Below are 18,941 nucleotides of genomic sequence, written 5' to 3'. Positions count from 1 at the left end.
TACTTCTCCAGCACAAACCTAAAATTAGTTGTGCAGCTGTCCTCCAGTGAAGCCCCGTCTCCATATAGTACTCAGGGTGAGATTTATGACAGAAGCACTAACCGCAGGCCTTCTAGAGAGAAGGGCCATGCAGAGCAGTGCCACTAACCCTCTGTGGTCCTCTGCCAGTTTTCACTCCCAGGATGGTGGTGCTTCCTGGCCTTCCTCACTTCCTAAATGCCCACCATGCTGGCATAGTTTTCCTGCCATGTATTTGGCTTGTACCTGTTCTCTCATGACCATCACCCCAGCTGGAGCAATGTTCACTCCTACAGCCCTCTACCTGGTTTTCCCTGACTTCAGAGCAATGAAGAACCTGTCCCAGCCTCCACTCTATCCTTTGGTTCCTTCTCTCATCCTTCTTTCCAGCCTACCGCTCTTTCCCCACTTGTGGCATGCCCCAAAGGCTGCCGGAGCTCCCTCCTCAGCACCTCCCTTGTCCTGGAATGGCACTGCTGCCTCACTGAAGGATAAAGCTTCACCCCATCACGGTGGCAGAGGTGATGGAGTGATCGACCTAGGCCTCTCTTCAGCCCAGGCTGCTTTTTCAACCGTTCATCAGCATTCAAACCCCAATTAAACCCCAGTTCACAGAGCCGTCTGGCGGATGTGGGTCCTGAAGCCCAGATGCGGGCGGCCCTGCAAGGGGCTGGCCTCATGGCCTGCCTTCCTCTCTCTTGCTGCAGGAACACCAAGGCCCTCCCCACTGCCACTGACCCCCCTGGTGCTGCAGGGAGGGTCGCCCGGCTGCTTACCCGCCTGCTCATCTGTTAAGTGGCTTTGGGATGGTGGTTGCCCCTCTGTGATGTTTGCTGAGCGTACCTGCAATGTTTTAGGCTGGACAAAAGCAGGACTGACTTAGATGCATCTGCAGGGTAGATGAGCAGACACAGAGGTGCCATAGGGAGGCTCCCGCCCTGCCCCTCACATAGTCCTTCCCTCTGCTCCACCCAAAGACAAGGCCCCCAAGTCTGTATAGGGCCTGGGGAGGACTTCCAGAAGGGGTCAGGCTCTTAGACGCCCTCCTTAAGAACTCTCGAACTCTGCACTGAGGTGTGGGGAACAGTTTTCGGTGGGCGTAGAGATGTTGGTGTCATTTGATGTGCTGGTCCTCTGTTCTGATATCACAGTAGAAGAAAAAAAAATCCCACTTTATGGCATCTGGTCCAGCTTACCAGACAGAAGGCATTTTCTCCCTCAATGCTTCTCTAGTATTTTGTTCATACTTTTCATAACATTTACCGGATTTAACTCTGTACTACGTTGGCCTGTGTGCCTTCTCTCTAAATTCTAAACTTCCTAAAGGTAGAAATCAAATTACTTTATCTTGCTGTTCTCCATGGGGCCCATCCAAGTGCCTGGACTATGAGAGGCTCTTAGTTCAATTTAAAAAAATTTCTTCAACTAAAGAAATGTTTTTGTGAATCACCTATCTAATGATGATTAAAAGCCAACATTTAGTGAGTGTACATTATAGCAGACACTTTATATTTATGAGCTCATTCTTCCTTGATCCCATGCTGGCTCCACATCATGGTTCCATCATGTCTAAACATGCCTGGAACATGACGTGGCAGGCCTCTGAGAACACCATCATGTGAGGGTCTAAGGTGCCTTCCGGGAAATTACTCCTTCTAGGAGAGAGAGTGAGAGGCAGAGGCCATGTGCTTGAAAGAGCACAATATCATTCACAACAGGGAAGGAAACACTTGTGAGTCTTCTCTCTCTTCCTTACAGCTGTCTGGGGAACTGACCTAGCCTGGCAGAAGGGAAAGAGCTGAGTTTGGGTGTCTGCAAAGGGCAGCATTCACTTTAAAACTTTGCTTAGTTTTTGAGTAGGCTTCCAGGATTTGGTCTGATGATTGATTCAGCTGAGGATTTAGAATTTATGGGGGAGCTTTTTATAGCAATGGGAGGGTAGAAATGACACCGGGCCAGGGTGAGCTGTGGACAAGTTTGTTTATCTGTACCAAAGCTGTCTTTGCACTGTTCACATTCACTAAGTAGGAAAATTTATTGAGGTGAAGAAGGATTGCTTGTCTGTGACTGAATCATCTTGTGACCTTAAGAAGGGTATGTCTGTTCCTGAAGCAGACACCTTCTGCTAGGAGCTGTGCCTCCTGTGTTCCTTCATTTCCAGAAAGGACTTGAGGGTTTTTCTAATAATAATGGCCATTTCCACTGCTCATCCACTTGACCATTTCCAAAGCATGGTCACATCCCCTCTGATCCTATTGGATTGTCACACCATAATATTTAACCCAAGCTTTAAACCCGAGTTACCAGCTGCTATCATCAGTATACCACCCAGGTCTTTAAACTCTACCACCTTGTCTTCCCACAAAGACATCAGCTTCAATCAGAAATGAGTTGAGTCTTCTTAAACTTCGTTGTAGTCCCTGATCATTGAACCACAGTTTGGAAAAGGAGACTCAGGACTCTCCACAGGCTGGTTGGTTCCTTCATTCCTTACCTTCAGTTTTTCGGAGCTTTCCCAAGAACACGGGAGGTCAGGAAGTGTCTCATTTGGGACCATGCTGGTCTCACTCTCACAGAGGACAGAATCTCCAATATTCCTACCCCTCTGAGTGTCCTCTCAGATTTTCACTCAGGGTTCTCATGCTATGATTTATACGCTTTAGACTCAGGGGTTCCTGGGCACCTGGGTTGCCATGGGGCTCAAGGGGTTTGAAGGCTGTTTGTACTACCTGTGCTCAGACGCCTTGCTGACAGAAGGAGATGGACGTATGGGTCTTTGACAAGCCTCATAAGCAAATTCTTCTGCTTATCCTCCTGTTGTCCATCCCACTAGCTCCCTCAGCTCAGAATACTTTTGGGTGATCTTTTCCCATCAAAGGCCCGATCTCAAGGCATCTCTGGCATTTGAGCTTTGCCTAAGTGCAGGATTACTGGGCGTTGCTTCATTGGCAGTCCTTTATGGTGATTTCATCTTCAATTTATGAGCTATAAAAAATGTCCTGCTCCTCTTTTTCCTCCCCTGCAAATCACTGTGTTTTCCCAGTGCCAGGCCTTCTGGGCTTTCTCCAACCATCACACCATTCCACTTTATCTGACAGATGAGTGGGGACTCAACCAAAGCTAATGGGTTCCCTGAGATTATGAGCGATTGGGTGACTCAGCTACTTTGTCACCAAGACAAAGAAGCAAATTTCCCTGTTTCTCAAAATAGCTTCTGAATTTCTCCCTGGGTGTTCATTTCCTCCTACCTCCCCATTAATGGCTTTGTGACTTTTGCTACTCTCCACTCAATATAATTAGGCTCCATGGTCTCCAGGGCATGGGCTCACATTAGGGGTTCAGAAGCTGTATGCTCCAGATCACTTGGACTCAAATACCTTGGAACAGGAACAAAAAAAGTTCCACCCAGGTCTCACAAGTGCTGATATTGGGAGTGTGCAACATGGTCTCAACTTACTGACAGAGTGATTAGTACATTTGCCACCTGACTCCAAGCCTGTAGCCAATGGTGGATGAATAGTTTCCTACATGTATTAAGCCTTGGCAACTAGGTTTGTTGGTTTAAATCCCCTTCAGCTTCATGGGAAGCCAACGATTACTCCCTGATTAGAGCCCGTCATAGATATTCAAGTCATAGGATCTAAAGTTGGAAGGTCTTTAAGGGTCTTCTGGTTCAACTCCTTCATTTTAAGAGAGGTCACTGAAACCCAGAGAGTTTGAACTAAGCCTTCTGTCCTAGTTTCAGGATGCTATTCACTTCTCTAAAATGCTCTACTACCCAATGCAAATTAAACATGCCCTAAACTAGGACTTTTAACATTTATTCAACAAGATTCTATGGTCTGTCTTGGTGCTGGGCTGGGGTTTTGAAAACAACGGAAGGTGGACCCTGTTCTCAAGTCTTTGATAGTAGAGCAACAATAACAATGCAGTCTGGTAGCAACATTCTGATCCAGTTCTGGGCTTATAAAATGGGTCAGCTTCCTGTTGTGTGGAAATGTTCTTATAATGTCTTTATCCAGAAATTCCCTTAGAGCTAATCCCTGTGCCTCAGGAGGCCCTGCATGTTGGAGGGCCTTCCTTGAAATAAATAAAGTACTGCCCTGGTGCTTGAGATGGGCTTGGGTTGGCAGTGGCATCCAGACAGGCCTCTTAGTCTCTGTTCTCTGCTCTCTGACGCTGCTACCTGAGTGAGGTGGACCACATACCTTGAGGAGGAGGACCTCTGAAACAGAGATATAAGGGGTTGTCCCGAGATTCCATGGCCAGTCCTTCATTAAAGTAGGATGGCTTGGTAAGCAGATGACTCCTGATATCTGGTATGGTATTTCTTCCTTAGCATGGCATGAGACAGAAAGTTATTGACTTGCTGACTTTGGGTGCATCCGATCATATAGAAAGAGGTTCAGGAAAAAACAAAATAAAAATTATTGGACCCTACCTATCCTGGGATGACACTATATATGCCACTTCACCCTGGTGAAGCTCTCTGTAGAAACTCCATTTCTATCTTTATCTATCTGTACTGTCTGTACCTCTCCATTGATTTGCTTCCATTATTTCTCTGGAGACTAAAGGCAGCCTCTTAGGAACTTTTGCTTTCCATAAAGTTGATCTTTCAGCCCAGCCTGACTCAGCAAGGAGCTTTTTCAAAGAAGTTTGTATATTCCTATAAATCATACCCTCCCCAAAATATTGCAACTGCCTACAAATATGTGGGAGAGGAGATTTGAGGAACTGGAGGGAGGTATGAAAAGACCCTACCAAGAGAGACTTGTGACCTTCATCCTTCACTTTGAAGAAAGTGATATTTCTAATAGGCCATTACCAAATTCTTTAGGGATTGATTCCACACTCAGACATCACAAATGATAAAACACACAGGGGAAGGAAACACACTCTAATTTTCCTGTGGGGCTGTGAGTGGGTGCCGTGCCTGAAGATGTGCTTCCTTAGCAGTGACAAGCCAACTCAATTAGCTGGAAAAAAAGGGGTCAAACAGCAAGCCATTATGCAGACGCACAGTCATCTAAAGCTAGCTGCTTTTAAGGATTTAGACAGAGGTTGCGGGATGGGAACAGATCAGAGGCTTTCTAAGTTCATTTGTAGTGTTATTTTAATATTTGAGCATGTAATCATTAATAACATTCAACATAGCCAATGAGAGAAATGGCTAGAAAACAATAGACTACTATTTAAAAGAAGTGAATTATTATAAGGTGGGTTTATTTTTATTTTTTATTTTTTCATGCTGTAGAATCTGTAATTAAGTATAAAGACTTCCAATCATGTCACCTAGGGTCCATTTTACCCACTGCTCTGTTTGGCTGCCAGTCTCTTGTCTCTTTCCTCAGCAATGGTGAGGCGGATACCCTTTCCACAGGGAAGAGAAATCCATGGCTTGTTGCCTCTGCGAATAATAAAAATGTTGGAGAGTCAGGTGGCAAAGCTGTTGCCATTGGCATCTTTCACATGAACTACATCAAAAGAACCAGGGTGTCTCTCTTGGTTGGTGATCACACCAATTCTTCCCAGATTGGCACCTCCTGTCACCATACACAGATTACCAGTATCAAACTTGATGAAACCCATAATATTTCCAGTCTCCAAATCAATCTGAATGGTGTCATTCACCTTGATGAGGGGATCAGGATAGCAGATGGTGCAAGCATCATGAGTCACCAGATGAGGGATTCCTTTTGTTCCCACAAAGATCTTTCTCACTTTGCACAACTTATACTTGGCCTCCTCAGGTGTAATCCGATGAACAGCAAAGTGACCCTTGGTGTCATAAATTAGACAGAAATTCTCCCCAGTCTTGTCAATGCTGATGACATCCATAAAACCAGCAGGGTAGGTGATATCAGTTTGGACCTTGCCATCAATCTTAATAAAACGCTGCATACAGATCTTCTTTACTTCATCCTCTGTTAGGGCATACTTAAGTCTGTTCCTTAGGAAAATGATGAGAGGAAGACATTCTCTCAGCTTATGGGGGCCAGTAGATGGGCGAGGAACAAACACACCAATCAGTTTATCCAGAATCCAGTGCTTTGGAGCTGCTACATGCTTCAGATGCTTTTTGGGACCACAAGCCATGGCTGCGCTAGGCACAAAAAGAGCATAAGGTAGGTTTAAATTTCCCTCAGTTGGTACACATAAGTATTTAATAAATGCCAGCTAAATGAATGAACACTGTTATTTTAGTTTGTCTGAGTTGCCCTCTTTTAACCATTTATTCATTCAGTATGTGTTTTGGGGCATTTATTAACAGCAAAGGGGTATGAGTTTTGAGATTAAAATAAATAATCCTTGACCTCAAGTAGCTTACAGAAACATGCACACATGAGTTTGTGAACCAATATGACAAACCAACGGCAGAATCTTTGAAGAAGGAAGATCTTAGTCTACCCAGGACTGGCAAGGAGAAATTCACTGAGAAGGCAGCTTTTGATTTGAAAGAGGGAAGGAATTGCCAGGATGTTAAAATTATCAGAGGGGAGCCTTCCAGATAGAGGCAGAAGCAAGTGCAAAGACCAAAAAAAGAAAAAAAAGAAGAAGAAAGAAAAACCCATGAAGAGAATGGTAGGTCCATATAAGGCTGGAGTATTTGGCAAAAAAGTAAGGTCAGGGAGCTCACCCAAATGGATTTGGAACACTCTAATATCTTGCTAGACAATAAAAGTATGGGGATATATAATTCACAAAGAGGAAATAGAAAAACTAATAAACTCATAAAAATATTCAACTTGCCAATAATCAGAAAACACAATTTAGATCAAGACATCAATTTCACAAATCAAAGTAGCAAATATTTTGAGAAATGATAGTGGTGAGGATTCAATAAAATGGGCACTAATATATGCTGCTAGGAATGTAGGTTGAGAAAACCTTCATGAGAATGATGGGGGTGATGTATTCAATAAGTTTTTTAAAGTTTCTATTCCTTAACTCAATTTTTTAAGTTCTTGAAATCTATCCAAAAGAATCTTTGGAAAAGGTAGATGAGACTTGTGCCCAAAAATATCAATCATAGTATTACTTATAATTGGAAATACAACCAGAGAAAGTCTGATAACAGGGAATGATGTACAGTAAAAGTGATATAGTTATACATCATAATATTATGCATTATGGCAACATAAAAATAGATTAGGAATGATTTATGCCAATGGTAATAGCTTATGATAAAATATTGACTAGAAAAAGTGAGGTTCAAAATTCAGTATGATCCCAGTTACACACACAACTTCTGCTTTAGGCAAATATGGAAGAACCGGGGACAGATTTATCTTCCCACATGAAAAAAATAGCCACAGTAAAATATATAAAACAGTGTTTAAAAGATACTAGACATCAGGAAATGAAGGACAGTGATCCCTGAAAGATAAACTCTTAAATTACCATGGTTAATGACTTAAAAAGTTTCCAGGTTGCAGTACAGAGCTGGAGACCCCAGATACAGCCTATCGATGGCCTGAAATTGATGGGACAGAGTTGAGGAGAGGGCTGAGATTCTGGAGACATCAAGGTGCCCAGAATTCACAGAATAGGGTTCTGGAAGGAGGAAAGCTTCACGGAGAGAAAGGGAACTCTGAAGAACTTCAGAGGTTCTCCTTTAAGAATTCATCTGGTTGAATTGAACAGTATGTACTTATGGGGCAAATACCCAAAGCTAGGGAAAGACCACCTGAAAGGAATAGAGGGAGCAATGCCTGGTGTTTACAGAGGACTGAATATGATGTTTGGTTCTACAAATAAGACTGGAAAAAACCTCATGATTTGTAGGGTATTGGGTAGAACACACAGAAGAGTCTTGCGTCAGTAGTGGGGGGTAGTAACCTCTAAACTGAACACTGCTCTGGGCCTATTACACTTTAAAAGCAAGAAATGAAAAGATAAAACTGTGTCTAAAAAAACTTCATCTCAGGATAAATCTTCAGAATATTTATAGGGGCACAAAACTAATTAGCCCTTAGCAAAGTGCAAGTCACCATGTCTAGAACCCAATGAAAATGATCAGACATTAAAAAGTTATTCTAAATATATTCCATATGTTCAAAGTTTAAAGATGTGGAAGGTTATTTAAAAAGACACAAATTGAACTTCTAGAGAGACGAAAGCTACAGGTGCAAGGGATAAATACACTGGATTGAATTAAGTCAAATTAGATCTGGGAGAAGAAAAGATGAGTGAATTTGAAGACATAGAAACAGAAAATATCCAAAATGAAACACAGAGAAAAAAAAATTAAAAAAAAAAAACACAAAAAGAGAGCACCAATGAATCATAGGACAATTTCAAACAGCCTAATATATGTATAATTGGAGTTTCTGGAAAGAGAAGAGTAAAATGGAGATAGAAAAAAATATTTGAAGAAATAATGGTTTATATTTCCTAAATTTGATGAAAGTTATAAAGTCAGAGATCCAAGAAGCTTAATATACCAAAAGCACGAGAAACATGACTACTCTAAGACAAATCATAATCAAATTGCTCAAAAGTGATGATAAAGAAAAAAGTCTTAAAAGCAGCTAGAAATAAAAAGATACATGTTATGCACATAGGAAGAAAGCTAAGAATCAACAAATTTCCCTTTGGAAACAGTACAAGTGAAAAAATAGTGGAGCTTCATCTTTAAAGGATGGAATTGCATATGCCATTAAAATATCTTTGAAAAATGCAAATGGAATAAAAACTTTTCAAACCTACAAAAGGAAAAAGAATTAATTGGTAGTTGACAGGAAATTTCTCCATTTCAGGAATTGTGAAAAGAAAGCCTCATTCATAAAGTAAATGGTACTGGGTAAAAAGACATATTTACTCAATGGACTGAAATACTGGAAATTGTAATATATGAGTAGACAGATTTGATTTTTAGTTTATTATTTTAATCTCTTTAAAAGATAGTTAGGGGTGCCTGGGTTACTCAGTCAGTTAAACGTCTGACTCTTGGTTTTGGTTCAGGTCATGATCTCAGGATCATGGGATCAAGCCTCATGTCAGGCTCCACACTCAGCAAGGCATCTTCTTGAGATTCTCTCTCCATCTCCCCTGCCTTGCACCACTGCTCACACCACTTGCTCTCTCACTCTCTCTGAAATAAGTAAATACAATCCTAAAAAAAGATAGTAACTGTTTCAGTAAAAAGAATCACAATATAGTCTGCAGTTTACATTCCATGTAAAGTTTAAATGTGTAACTCCAAGAGCACAAGGTCAGGATGAGAGAAGTGCAAGTATTTTATTGCAATGGTCTTATATGTGAATTGGTATAATAACACTCAAAGGTAGACTGTGATCAGTAAAAAATGAATGCTAAAGCAAACACTAAAATAATAAAGGGTTATAGCTAAGACAGCAAAGATGATAATATGGAGTAAAAATATTCAATTTAATCCAAAAGAAAGATGGAAGAAGAAAAGATGATCAAGGAACAAGTGTTACATACAATGAATAGCAATATCACACATCAATAAGGTGTAAATGGTTTAAATATCCCAGTTGAAGAATAAAGGCAGTCATACTGATAAGTAAGCAAGACTCATCTGTATGCTGCATACAAGAAACACACTTTAATATGAAGACACAAGTAAGTTAAAAGTAAAGGGATGTTAAAGATATACCAAGTTAATACTAAACAAAATAAAGTTAAAGTACCTTTACTAATAATCAGATTAAGTGAATTTCAGAACAAAAAATACTGCCAGGAATAAAGTAATTTCATGATGATAAAGGGTCAATTTATCAAGAGGACTTGAAAACGTTAAACATTTATGCACCTAATAATAGCACCTCAATATAAAGGAAGTAAGCACTGATACAACTGAGGGGAGAAATACATACATCCATAATTACAGTTGGAAAGTTTAATAACTCTCTCAATAATTGACAGAATGAGTAGAGGGAAACTCACTAAGGATAGGAAAATCTGAATAACACTATCAACCAATGTGACATAACTGATATTCATAGAATACCTATCAACAGCAGAATATAGATTCTTTTCAAGTGCTCACGGAACTTTTACAAAGATAGACAATATTATGGGCCATAATACCAGTCACAATGTTTCTAAGAATTCAAGTGATATAAGGTGTGTTTCTGACCATGATGCAATTAAATTAGAAATCAATGAGAAAGGTCTTTTGAGGAGTGCCCAAATATTGGAAATTAACACATTTCTAACAAAACCAATGAGTTAAAGAAAAATCAAAAGAGAAAGTAGAAAATGTTTTGAACCAAATGAAATACAGAATTTTAAAATCTTTGGGATGCCACATGTTTGGTAGAAATTTATATAATCACAGACACATGTTAGAAAAGAAGAAAGGCCATCTAATCAATGCCCTGAGATTCCACCTTTAGAAACCTTTAGGAAAATGTCAATATCTGAAGTAAGTAAAAAGAAAAAAGGAAATAAGAAAGATAAGAATAGGAATCAGTGAAATGCTAAAAGAAAAATAAAGAGAAAAAGTAATTTAATCAAAAGCTGATTCTTTGAGATAATACAGTTGCTAAAATCCCTATTCCAACTGCTCAGGAAAAAAGTGAGAGAAGACACAAATCACCATTACTGGGCATGAGAGAGGAGATTGCTACAAGTTATATAGTAATGAAAAGAATAATAAGGGAATATTACAGATGACTTCATGCCAATAAACTTGACAAGTTGCATTAAATGAAATGCAAAATTTCCTTGACAAACTACCAAAGTGCACTCAAGAAGAAACAGATGACCTAAATAGCCCTGTATTCATTAGAAGAATTGAATGCATGGTTAAAATCACCCCCACAATGAAAATTCCAGGTTCAGATGGCTTCGCTAGTGAAGCTTACCAACATTTAAAGAATAAATATTAGCAATTCCATATAAACTGTTCCAGAAAATTAAAGAGGGAATATTTTCCAACTTATTCTGTGAGGCTAGCATTACCCTGATGCCAAAAGCAGGCAAAGGTATTACAAGGAAGGAAAACTACTAACCAGTATCTCTTATGAATAGAGATGCAAATACCCTCAATACAAGTTTATAAAATTGATATCAACAGTGTATAAAAAGATTAAGACCAATTGAGATTTATTCCAGGAATGCAAGATTGATTTAACATGAAGGAATCATTGCATATAATTTACTATATAAGAAACTAAAAAACCAGCAACATATGGTTATCTCGATAGACATAGAAAAAAGCATTTGACAAAATTCAACACCATTTCCTCATAAGAATTCAACAAAATTAGAAGTAGAAAGGAACTATCTCAATAAATTACACCTGTGAAAATCATTAGGCAACATCATACTTAAATGATGAAAGACAATACTTTCCTCCTAGTATCAGAAGCAAGACCAGAATGTCCACTTTCTCCACTTCTGTTTTACATTGTTTTGGAGATTCTAGTTAGGGCAATGAGACAAGAAAAAAAATAGGGACATCCAGATGGGTAAGGAGAAAGTATAATTCTTTATTAGCAGATAATGTGATTGTCTATATAGAAATTCTGATGGAATCTACACACATACACAAAATACCAGAACTATTAATTGAGTTTACCAAAGTTTCTAGATGCAAAAATCAATACACAAAAAATAAATTTTATTTCTGTATAGTGAAACAAAGCATTGCAAACTAAAATTTTTGAAATACAGTTTACAATAGCTTCAAAAATATGAAATACTTAGGAATAAATCTTACAAAAGATGTTAAAGATCTATACACTGCAAACTAAAAAACATTCCTGAATCAAATTTATTAAGACCTAAATAAGTAGAGTTAATGGGTTGGAAGACTCAATATTGTTAAAGATATCAATTTTTCTTAAATTTATTTATAGATTGATTGCATTCCCAGTCAAAATTGTGAGGAATTTTTTGTTTGTAGAAACTGATAAATTGATTCCAGAATTCACATGGAAATGCAATGGACCTAGATAGCCAGCACAATTTAGAAAACTTGGAGGACTAACCACAATATATTTCAAGATTTATTATAAAGCTACAGTAATCAAGGCAGTGTACTATTGATATAAAGACTTACAAATAGATTAATAAAACAATAGTTCAGAAGTAAACCTGCACATATAGGGAAAATTGATTTTTGTCATAGACAAATTCCATAGAGAAACAATGGTCTATTCAATGTATAGGCCTTGAAAAACTTGATGTCCATATGCAAATATGAATTTCAGCTTATACTTTACACTATAAGATAAAAAGGATAATAGCTCTAATCTTGCAACCTACAGCTATAAAATTTCTAGAAGATATCAGGGGGAAACGTTGTGACCTTTTGGCTAGGCAGAAATTCTTTAGATGCAACATGAAAAGCACAATCTGTAAAGTAACAAATGGGCAAACTGGACTTCATCAACATTAAAAACTTCTACACTCTAGAAGTACTATTAAGGAGCTCCTGGGTGGCTCAGTAGGTTGTGTCTGTGCCTTTGGCTCAGGTCATGATCCCAGGGTCCTGAGATTAAGCCTTGAGTCGGACTCCCTGCTCACAGGGGAGTCTGTTTCTCCCCTCCCTCTGTCCCTTCACTGCCCTTACCCTGCTTGTGCAGTCTCTCTCTCTCAAATAAATAAGATCTTTTTAAAAAAATGTACATTAAGAGAATGAAGAAAGAGGCCCTAGACTAGGAGACAATATTTGTCAGTCATAAATACCACAAAGGAGTTTTATCTTGTATATATAAAGAAAGCCCAAAATTCAATAATAAAATGAACAATCTAATTTAAAAACAGTGAAAAGATTTGAACAGATATGCATCAAAAAAATCATCACCATGATCAAGTGGGATTTATTGCTGGAGCACAAGGATGATTCAGTATTTGCAAATCAATCAACATGATATTTCACATCAATAACAGAAAGGTTAAGCATATGATCATTTCAAAATACCAAGAGCGGAAAAAGCATTTGACAAAGTACAACATTCATTCATAATAAAAACCCTCTGATGGGCACTGAGGGAGGCACTTGACAGGATGAGCACTGGGTGTTATACTATATGTTGGCAAATCAAAGTCCAATAAAAAATATACAAAAATAATAAAAACCCTCAACAATGTGGGTTTAGAGGGAACATACCTCAACATAATAAAGACTCTTTATGAAAAACCCATAGCTGACATCATACTCAGTAGGGAAAAATTGAGAGCTTTTCCCTTAAGATTAGGAGCAAGACAAAGATGTCCACTCTCACCACTTTTATTCAGCGTAGTACTGGAAGTCCTAGCCATAGCAATCAAACAACACAAAGAAATAAAAGGCATACAAATTGATAAGGAAGAAGTAAAACTCACTATTTGCAGATGACATGATAATATATATATAAAAAATGAAAGATTCCATCATAAAACTGCTGGAACTGATAAAAAAATTCAGTAAAGTCACAGGATACAAAATCAATGTAAAGAAATACAGAAATCTGTTGCATTTCTATACATCAAAAATGAAGCAGCAGAAAGGGAAATTAAGAAAACAATCCCAGTTACAATCGCATCATAAGTAATTAGATACCTAGGAATAAACCTAACCAAAGAGGTGAAAGACCTGTACTCTGAAAACCATAAAACACTGGTGAAAAAAATTGAAGATGACACAAAGAAATGGAAAGGCATGTTATGCTTATGGATTGGAATACTACCCAAAGCAATTTACACATTTAACACAGTGCCTGTCAAAATACCATCAGCCTTTAGAACAAACAATCCTAAAATTTATATCGAACTACAAAAGACCCTGAATACTCAAAACAGTTTTGTAAAAGAAAAGGAAGGTTGGAGGCATCATAGTTCTGGACTTCAGCTTATATTGCAAAGCTGTAGTAATCAAAACAGTGTATTACTGGCACAAAAATAGACATAGATCAATGGAACAAAACAGAATAGAAAGCCCAGAAATAAACCCACAAATTTATGGTAAATTAATCTTCAACAAAGTAGGAAAGAATGTTCAATGGGAAAAAGTATATTCAACAAATGGTGTTGGGAAAACTAGATAACAACATGCAAAAGAATGAAACTGGACCTCTTTCTTACACCATACACAAAAATAATTTCAGAATGTATTAAAGACCTAAATGTGAGACCTGAAAGCATAAAAATCCTAGAGGAGAATGCAGGCAATAATTTCTTTCACATAGGCCATAGCAACTTCTTTCTAGTTATGATTCCTGAGGCAAGGGAAACAAAAGCAAAAATAAATTATTGGGACCTCATCAAAATAAAAGGCTTCTGCACAGCAAAGGAATCAACAAAATTAAAAGGCAACTCACTGGATGGGAAAAGATATTTGCACAGGACACATCTGATAAAGGGTTAGTATCTAGAATATATAAAGAACTGATACAACTCAACACCCCCCAAATGAATAATCCAATTAAAAATGGGCAGAAGACATGAATAGATATTTCTCCAAAGAAGACATGCAGATGGCCAACAGACACATGGGAAGATGCTCATTATTATTTGCTATCAGGGAAATGCAAATCAAAAATAAACTACAATGAGATTTCACCTCATGCCTGTCAGAATGGCTAGTCAACAACCCAAGAAACACATGTTGGTAAGGATGCAGAGAAATGGGAACCCTCTTGCACCGTTGGTGGGAATGCAAACTTGGGCAGCCACTGTGGAAGACAGTATGGAGGTTCCTCAAAAAGTTAATAAAAAGACTACCTTATGATCCAGCAATCACACTCCTGGGATATTTATCCAAAGAATACCAAAACACTAATTCAAAGGGATACATGCACCTCTATGCTTATTGCAGCATTATTTATAATAGCCAAATTATGGAGGCAGTCCAGGTGTTTATTGATGGATGAGTAAAGAAGATGTGTGTGTGTGTATATATATATATACAAAAAAAGGATATATACACAGAAAGGATAAGAAATATATATATGTGTGTGTGTGTATATATATATATATCCTGCTATATATATATATATATATATATATATATATATATATATACACACACACACACACACACACTGGAATATTATTCAGTCATAAGAAAGAATGAAATCTTGCCATTTGCAATGACAGATGGAACCAGAGAACATAATGCTAAGTGAAATAAGTCAGAGAAAGAAAATGCCATATGATTTCAATTATATGAGGAATTTAAGAAAAACAAATGAGCAAAGGGAAACAGAGAGAGAGAGAAAGAGAAAGAGAGAGAGAGAGAGAGAAAGAGACAAATTAAGAAACAGACTCTTAACTCTAGATAATAAACTGATGGTGACCAGAGGGGAGGGGGTGAGGGGATGGGAGAACTAGGTGATGGGGATTAAGGAGTGATCTTGTCCTGAGGAGCACCAGTTGTTGTATGCAAATGTTGAATCACTATATCGTACTTCTGAAACTAATGTCACACTGTATGTTAAGTAACTGGAATTAAAATAAAACCTTAAAAAAATTTGAACAGATATGTCACCAAAGAAGATATACAGGCGAATATGCACATATAAACATAAAATATGAGCAACATTAAAATTCACTAGGGAAATGCATATTAAACCCACTATATGATATCATTATACACCCATTTATAATGATTAAAATAAAAAAGATTGACCATCACAAAGGTAGGTAAAGGTGTGAAAGAATAGAATTCAGACATTATACTGATGGAAGTGCAAAAATGGTATAATCACTTTGGAAAACAGTTTCCAGTTTCTTAAAAATTGAACATAACATCTAAAAATATGTCTATTCTTTTTCTGGATATTTACCCAATAGAAATGATAGTATATATCTTTACAAAGTATAGTAACCCAAACCCAGAAACAATAATAATTTCCACCAGCTGGTGAGTAGATAAAATGTGATATCTTAGTCATGGAAGATTACTCAGCAATAAAATGAATGAATTAATTAATAGATTTTATTAATTTATTTGAGAGAGAGAGAGAGAACAGAGGGAGAGAAAGAGATGCAGACTTCCTGATGAGCAGGGAGCATGATGTGGGGCTCAATTCCAGGACCCTGAGACCATGACCTGAGCCAAAGGCAGATGCTCAACAGACTGAGCCACCCAGGCACCCCAACTCTTTTTTTAAGAAAAGATAGATTTATCTATCTATCTATCTATCTATCTATCTATCTATCTATCTATCTATCTATCAATCTATCATCTATCGTCAGTGAGCGCAGTAGAGGGGGCACAGGGAGAGGGAAAGAGAATCTCAAGTAGATTCCATGCTCGGCATGGAGCCTGATGTGGGGGCCCCACATCAGCCCCACACAGGGCTCCATCTCACAACCCTGAGATCATGACCTGGGCCGAAACCAAGGGTTGGGTAATTGACTGAACCACACAGGCACTCCAAGGAACAAACTCTTGATATATGCTATAACATGAAAAGATCTCAAAGTAATTGTATTGATTGAAAGAAGCCAGATAAAAAAAAAATGTGTGCTACATGATTCCATTTATATAAAATTCTAGCAAATGCAAAATAAACTACACTGATAGAAAGCAGATGAGTGGCTATAGAGAGACAGGGGTTGGAAGTAAAGGAAAGATGAGAGGGAGGGATTACCCAGAAGTATGAGGAAACTTTTGGGGGTTTGACCTTGTTCATTATTTTAATGGTGGTGATACTTCAAAAGTATATACATATGTAAAATCTTATCAAATTGTACCCTTTATGTGTGTATAGTTTATTGTATGCCAATTATATCTCCATACATCAGTCAAAAAATCCCCCCCCCAATGTTCTTTTTACATGGAAAATATATGCAGTAAAATATTTAAAGAACACCAATAACTAGTTGCTATCTTGGGACTGTAAATTAACTTTAAAAGCTTTAAGGTATTAAGGTATTACCTTTATAATTATGAAATTAAAGCTAAATAAAAATAGTTGTGGTGATGTCTAGTCCACCAAATATTTTATTTGATTATCTGGCTATAGATACTTGCATTGAAACTAAAAACACCATCATTGGTCTTTGGATTGGTCACTTATTCATTCTTTCGCAAAGGAATTGAAAAGGAGTTTTGACCTAGGAGGAGGACTTAGCCTACCTGTGTCAGGTTTGGAGGATGGAGGGAACAAAACAGAGGTTGGCTTTCTGGGCACAGAGAAAAACATTAGGGAATTCACAGAAGCACAAAACAGACTGGTGGGTGGGTGAACAAGTAGTTGGATATTAATATAGGTAAAGTTTGAGATGAATGGTAATAGGAGAGAAAGGTGAACCAATCTGGGATCTTTTTTCTACATCTTCTCTTTCACTCTGGCTTCCTCTTCCCTCCTCCTTCCTTTCACCCCTTAGTTTTTTGTTTTGTTTTTGTTTGGTTTTTTGTTTTTGCATTCTGGGGAAATTCTTTGTTTTCAATTTTTTAATTCAAATTCTTTGTTTTCAACTTTTTTTAATTCAAGTTTTTGCTGTCTGCAGTCTGGTATTCCCTGCTTCCAAGAAAGTTTCAAATGTATTTATTTATTTTAAAAGATTTTATGTAGTCATTTGACAGAGAGAGACAAAGCACAAGCAGAGGGAGTGGCAGGCAAAGGGAGAGAGAGAGAAGCAGACTCTCTGCTGAGCTCGGAGCCCCATGCAGGGCTTAATCCCAGGATCCTGGGGTCATGACCAGAGCTGAAAGGAGATGCTTAACTGACTGAGCCACCCAGGTGCCCCAAGTTTCAAATTTATAATCATGTATTTCACATATATATTCAGTTCTTTATATTTTTAGACTTATGGCTTCATGGCAGTTTGCTCTAGGGTTATAGGCACAGATGCCATCGAGGATATTCTTAAGAACAGACATCAGGTATTTTAGAATTCATTTCACTTTTCTGACTATATTTACTGTGTATCACAGAGGGGAAACCCTCGAATATTAAGAAAACTGATTATCTTCTCCTTTTGAAGTGAAGAATAGTTTTCTTTGTTAGTTTTCAGCTTTACAGAGACACTTGTGTTCCCTCCCGCATTAGTTTGTAATCAATAACAGTTGAACTGGATTATGTTGGAGTTTGGTATAGGTTTCTTCTTTCTTTCTTTCTTTCTTTTCTTTCTTTCTTTCTTTCTTTCTTTCTTTCTTTCTTTCTTTCTTTCTTTCTTTCTTTCTTCTTTCTCTTTCTTTCTTTCTTTCTTTCTCTCTCTTTCTTTCTTTTCTTTTCTTTTCTTTTCTTTTCTTTTCTTTTCTTTTCTTTTCTTTTCTTTCTTTTCTTTTCTTTTCTTTTCTTTTCTTTTCTTTTCTTTTCTTTTCTTTTCTTTTCTTTTCTTTTCTTTTCTTTTCTTTTCTTTTCTTTTCTTTTCTTTTCTTTTCTTTCATCTGACCCTGAAGATCCTGCTATGGAATATTTCCCTGAAGATCCTGCTATGGAATATTTCACCTATATTCCATAGCAGGATCTTCAGGGTCAGATGAAAGAAAGAAAGAAAGAAAGAAAGAAAGAAAGAAAGAAAGAAAGAAAGAAAGAAAGAAAGAAAGAAAGAAACCCTAGTAGTTACTATTTTGCCAGTTTCAAAACCTGGCAATCTAAAGAAACCATGTAATGGAACAGGCACATAGCCATAGCAACAGATTTTGCTTTTTTATTTCAGTATTGCTGAGATGGTATGTTCCATCCCTGCTCACTCATCAGTGTGACATCAAGAGTTGTTGACCTTGGGGGCTTCTCAAATGTAGGTGTGCTAAGAGGAAGATGACCACGCTTGGGCTTGTCTGAAAGATTTGCATGTTGCTTTCATAGTGAGTGCTCATTTCTCTGGGATGAAGGTGTTGCTCCAAGAGTTTACTAATGTCCATGTCCATTGTCTTCTGGTGCCCTTTGGGATGGTCTCATTCCTGTTTTTAGGACTGCTACCATTTTTTGCAGTTTAAATATTTCTAAAATACTTTTAAAAGAGTGAAACAATTTTAGGCTATAGCAATAAGTTTTAAATTTCTATAG

General features: G+C 37.8%; 1 protein-coding gene and 1 pseudogene across 1 annotated transcript in view; one reads left to right on the top strand and one right to left on the bottom strand.

The window, feature by feature from the left end:
* AGBL1 (AGBL carboxypeptidase 1) overlaps positions 1 to 18,941 on the top strand; it is a 733,865-nt gene that overhangs the window by 76,779 nt on the left and 638,145 nt on the right. The gene's annotated exons all lie outside the window — the stretch shown is intronic.
* On the bottom strand, positions 5,326 to 6,117 carry LOC129510081 (40S ribosomal protein S4, X isoform-like; annotated as a pseudogene).

This window comes from Nyctereutes procyonoides, unplaced genomic scaffold (assembly GCF_905146905.1).
Source record: "Nyctereutes procyonoides isolate TBG_1078 unplaced genomic scaffold, NYPRO_anot_genome, whole genome shotgun sequence".
Taxonomy (NCBI): Eukaryota; Metazoa; Chordata; class Mammalia; order Carnivora; family Canidae; genus Nyctereutes; species Nyctereutes procyonoides.
Note: the sequence above shows the minus strand (reverse complement) of the source record. Positions and strands in the feature narration are given on the sequence as shown.